This window comes from Lagenorhynchus albirostris, chromosome 2 (assembly GCF_949774975.1).
Source record: "Lagenorhynchus albirostris chromosome 2, mLagAlb1.1, whole genome shotgun sequence".
In the NCBI taxonomy this organism is placed as follows: Eukaryota; Metazoa; Chordata; class Mammalia; order Artiodactyla; family Delphinidae; genus Lagenorhynchus; species Lagenorhynchus albirostris.
Genome location: NC_083096.1, coordinates 104,301,240 through 104,307,271, shown reverse-complemented (window position 1 = coordinate 104,307,271; position 6,032 = coordinate 104,301,240).

Here is a 6,032-nt window from a genome sequence, read left to right as displayed (position 1 = left end):
ATATGTCTTTTTCAGCAGATTATCAGGTAAGTGTTGAAAAGGCATCAATTTTTAAACTTACATATACCATACATATAAGTACATAAATAAGGGTTTTCACAAATTAAACATACTCATTTTGCCAGCCCTCAGATCAAGAAACAGTGTTAAGAACATCCCAGAATCCCTCCTTTTGCCCCTGTCTCAGCACTATCTTCTTCTTCCTCCCCAGAAGTAACTACTATTCTGACTTCTAAAATCAGTTCTGCCTGTCTTTATTTTATGTAAATGCATACATAATACACTCTTTTTTTGCTCATCATTATATTTGTGAGTGATTGGTTTCCTGATGCCACTGTAATGAAGTATCACAAACTTAGTGATTTAAAACAACACAAACGTATTCTCTTGCAGTCCTGAAGATCAGAAGTCCAAAATCAGTTTCATTAGGCCAAAGCTGAGGTTGGTTCCTGAATCTGGAAATTAATTGTGAGTGGAAAATCTGTTTCCTTGTCTTTTTTTCAGTTTCCAGTGTCTGCCTATAATCCTTGGCTTGTGGGCTCTTCCTCCATCTTCAAAGCTTCTGCTTTTATCATCACATCATCTTCTCTTGTTTATAGTCAAATATTCCTCTACATCTACATTTAGGGCCCACCTGGATAATCCAGGATAATCCCCCATCTCAGGATCCTTAATTTAATCATATCCACAAGGTCTCTTTTGTCATATACGGTAACATTTACATGTTCCAGGGCTTCAATCCTGGATATCATAGGAGGCTGAAACTCAACCTACTAGAGTGAGATTCATTCATATTGTTGCATGTATTTGTAGTTCATTCATTCTCATTGCTGAATAGTATTTCATTATCTAGTTTTATTATATACAAAATTTATCCATTCTACCATTGATGGGCATTTGAGTGGTTTCTGATTCTGGGCTATTATGAATAGTGGTGTGGAGAACATTCTTATACATGTCTTTTGGTGAGTGTATATATGCATTTCTGTTGAATATATACTTGGGAGTGGAGTTGTTGGGTCATGGGGTGTGCATGTATTGGTGTTTACTATGTACTGTCAGTTTTCCAAAGTGTGTGTAAGAAGACACCATTTTAATGTGTACTATAATAATGAATTCCTATAATGGTCTAGTGGCCTGAGAATGTTAATGAATTTCTTGAAATTCTTAAATTATACCAAATGAGTTATACTTGCTACAGCAGGTCTGTTATTTAGTATGAAAGCAAGAGGAAAATAAAGCAAAAGTATTTGTTCTTGTTATTATTATTTTTTTTACATCTTTATTGGAGTATAATTGCTTTACAATGGTGTGTTAGTTTCTGCTTTATAACCAAGTGAATCAGTTATACATATGTTCCCATATCTCTTCCCTCTTGCGTCCCCTCCCTCCCACCCTCCCTATCCCACCCCTCCAGGCGGTCACAAAACACCGAGCTGATCTCCCTGTGCTATGCGGCTGCTTCCCACTAGCTATCTACCTTACGTTTGGTAGTGTATATATGTCCATGCCTCTCTCTCGCTTTGTCACAGCTTACCCTTCCCCCTCCCCATATCCTCAAGTCCATTCTCTAGTAGGTCTGTGTCTTTATTCCTGTCTTAGCCCTAGGTTCTTCATGACATTTCTTTTTCTTAAATTCCATATATATGTGTTAGCATACGGTATTTGTCTTTCTCTTTCTGACTTACTTCACTCGCATGACAGACTCTAGGTCTATCCACCTCATTACAAATAGCTCAATTTCGTTTCTTTTTATGGCTGAGTAATATTCCATTGTATATATGTGCCACATCTTTATCCATTCATCCAAGGATGGACACTTAGGTTGTTTCCATCTCCAGGCTATTGTATATAGAGCTGCAATGAACACTTTGGTACATGACTCTTTTTGAATGATGGTTTTCTCAGGGTATATGCCCAGTAGTGGGATTGCTGGGTCATATGGTAGTTCTATTCGTAGTTTTTAAAGGAACCTCCATACTGTTCTCCACAGTGGCTGTATCAATTTACATTCCCACCAACAGTTCAAGAGGGTTCCCTTTTCTCCACACCCTCTCCATCATTTATTGTTTCTAGATTTTTTGATGATGGCCATTCTGACTGGTGTGAGATGATATCTTATTGTAGTTTTGATTTGCATTTCTCTAATGATTAATGATGTTGAGCATTCTTTCATGTGTTTATTGGCAGTCTGCATATCTTCTCTGGAGAAATGTCTATTTAGGTCTTCTGCCCATTTTTGGATTGGGTTGTTTGTTTTTTTGTTATTGAGCTGCATGAGCTGCTTATAAATTTTGGAGATTAATCCTTTGTCAGTTGCTTCATTTGAAAATATTTTCTCTCATTCTGAGGGTTGGCTTTTGGTCTTCTTTATGGTTTCCTTTGCTGTGCAAAAGCTTTTAAGTAACATTAGGTCCCATTTGTTTATTTTTGTTTTTATTTCCATTTCTCTAGGAGGTGGGTCAAAAGGATCTTGCTGTGATTTATGTCATAGAGTGTTCTGCCTATGTTTTCCTCGAAGAGTTTGATAGTTTCTGGCCTTACATTTAGGTCTGTAATCCATTTTGAGCTTATTTTTGTGTATGGTGTTAGGGAGTGATCTAATCTCATACTTTTACATGTTCTTGTCCAGTTTTCCCAGCACTACTTATTGAAGAGGCTGTCCTTTCTCCACTGTACATTCCTGCCTCCTTTATCAAAGATAAGGTGACCATATGTGTGTGGGTTTATCTCTTGGCTTTCTATCCTGTTCCATTGATCTATCTTTCTGTTTTTGTGCCAGTACCATACTGTCTTGATTACTGTAGCTTTGTAGTATAGTCTGAAGTCAGGGAGCCTGATTCCTCCAGCTTCGTTTTTCCTTCTCAAGATTGCTTTGGCTATTCAGGGTCTTTTGTGTTTCCATACAAATGTGAAATTTTTTGTTCTAGTTCTGTGAAAAATGCCAGTGGTAGTTTGATAGGGATTGCATTGAATCTGTAGATTGCTTTGGGTAGTAGAGTCATTTTCACAATGTTGATTCTTCCAATCCAAGAACATGGTATATCTCTCCATCTATTTGTATCATCTTTAATTTCTTTCATCAGTGTCTTATAATTTTCTGCATACAGGTCTTTTGTCTCCTTAGGTAGGTTTATTCCTAGATATTTCATTCTTTTTGTTGCAATGATAAATGGGATGTGTTTTCTTGATTTCACTTTCAGATTTTTCATCATTAGTGTATAGGAATGCCAGAGATTTCTGTGCATTAATTTTGTGTCCTGCAACTTTACCAAATTCATTGATTAGCTCTAGTAGTTTTCTGGTAGCATCTTTAGGATTCTCTATGTATAGTATCATGTCATCTGCAAACAGTGACAGCTTTACTTCTTTTCCGATTTGGATTCCTTTTATTTCCTTTTCTCTCTGATTGCTGTGGCTAAAACTTCCAAAACTATGTTGAATAAGAGTGGTGAGAGTGGGCAACCTTGTCTTGTTCCTGATCTTAGTGGAAATGCTTTCAGTTTTTCACCATTGAGGATGATATTGGCTGTGGGTTTGTCATATATGGCCTTTATTATGTTGAGGAAAGTTCCCTCTATGCCTACTTTCTGCAGGGTTTTTATCATAAATCAGTGTTGAATTTTGTCAAAAGCTTTCTCTGCATCTGTTGAGATGATCATATGGTTTTTCTCCTTCAGTCTGTTAATATGGTGTATAACGTTGATTGATTTGCATATATTGAAGAATCCTTGCATTCCTGGAATAAACCCCACTCAATCATGGTGTATGATCCTTTTAATGTGCTATTGGATTCTGTTTGCTAGTATTTTGTTGAGGATATTTGCATCTGTGTTCATCAGTGATATTGGCCTGTAGTTTTCTTTCTTTGTGACATCCTTGTCTGGTTTTGGTATCAAGGTGATGGTGGCCTCGTAGAATGAGTTTGGGAGTGTTCCTCCCTCTGCTATATTTTGGAAGAGTTTCAGAAGGATAGGTGTTAGCTCTTCTCTAAATGTTTGATAGAATTCGCCTTTGAAGCCATCTGGTCCTGGGCTTTTGTTTGTTGGAATATTTTTAATCACAGTTTCAGTTTCAGTGTTTGTGATTGGTCTGTTCATATTTTCTGTTTCTTCCTGATTCAATCTTGGCAGGTTGTGTATTTCTAAGAATTTGTCCATTTCTTGCAGGTTGTCCATTTTATTGGCATAGAGTTGCTTGTAGTAATCTCTCATGATCTTTTGTATTTCTGCAGTGTCAGTTGTTACTTCTCCTTTTTCATTTCTAATTCTATTGATTTGAGTCTTCTCCCTTTTTTTCTTGATGAGTCTGGCTAATTGTTGATCAATTTTGTTTATCTTCTCAAAGAACCAGCTTTTAGTTTTATTGATCTTTGCTTCATTTCTTTTTCATTTATTTCTGATCTGATTTTTATGATTACTTTCTTTCTGCTAACTTTGGGGGTTTTTGGTTCTTCTTTCTCTAATTGCTTTAGGTGCAAGATTAGGTTGTTTTCCTGTTTCTTAAGGTAGGATTGTACTGCTATAAACTTCTCTCTTAGAACTGCTTTTGCTGCATCCCATAGGTTGTGGGTCGTCGTGTCTCCATTGTCATTTGTTTCTAGGTATTTTTTGATTTCCTCTTTGATTTCTTCAGTGATCACTTCGTTATTAAGTAGTGTATTGTTTAGCCTCCATGTGTTTGTATTTTTTACAGATCTTTTCCTGTAATTGATATCTAGTCTCATAGCGTTGTGGTCGGAAAAGATACTTGATACAATTTCAATTTTATTGAATTTACCAAGGCTTGATTTGTGACCCAAGATATGATCTATCCTGGAGAATGTTCCATGAGCACTTGAGAAAAACATGTATTCTGTTGTTTTTGGATGGAATGTCCTATAAATATCAATTAAGTCCATCTTGTTTAATGTATCACTTAAAGCTTGTGTTTCCTTATTTATTTTCATTTTGGATGATCTTTCCATTGGTGAAAGTGGGGTGTTAAAGTCCTCTACTATGAATGTGTTACTGTCAATTTCCCCTTTTATGGCTGTTAGTATTTACCTTATGTACTGAGGTGCTCCTATGTTGGGTGCATAAATATTTACAATTGTTATATCTTCTTCTTGGATCGATCCCTTGATCATTATGTAGTGTCCTTTGTCTCTTCTAATCTTTATTTTAAATTCTATTTTGTCTGATATGAGAATTGCAACTCCAGCTTTCTTTTGGTTTCCATTTGCATGGAATATCTTTTTCCATTCCCTCACTTTCAGTCTGTACGTGTCCCTAGGTCTGAAGTGGGTCTCTTGTAGACAGCATATATATGGGTCTTGTTTTTGTATCCATTCAGCTGGTCTGTGTGTTTTGGTGGGAGCATTTAGTCCATTTACATTTAAGGTAATTATCAATATGTATGTTCCTACTCCCATTTTCTTAATTGTTTTGGGTTCGTTATTGTAGGTCTTTTCCTTCTCTTGTGTTTCTTGCCTAGAGAAGTTCCTTTAGCATTTGTTGTAAAGCTGGTTTGGTGGTGCTGAACTCTCTCAGCTTTTGCTTGTCTGTAAAGGTTTTAATTTCTCCATCAAATCTGAATGAAATCCTTGCTGGGTAGAGTAATCTTGGTTGCAGGTTTTTCTCCTTCAACACTTTAAATATGTCCTGCCAGTCCCTTCTGGCTTGCAGAGTTTCTGCTGAAAGATCAGCTGTTAACCTTATGGGGATTCCCTTGTGTGTTATTTGTTGTTTTTCCCTTTGCTGCTTTTAATATGTTTTCTTTGTATTTAATTTTTGACAGTTTGATTAATATGTGTCTTGGCGTATTTCTCCTTGGATTTATCCTGTATGGGACTCTCTGTGTTTCCTGGACTTGATTAACTATTTCGTTTCCCATATTAGGGAAGTTTTCAACTATAGTCTCTTCAAATATTTTCTCAGTCCCTTTCTTTTTCTCTTCTTCTTCTGGAACCCCTATAATTCGAATGTTGGTGTGTTTAATGTTGTCCCAGAGGTTTCTGAGACTGTCCTCAGTTCTTTTCATTCATTTTTCTT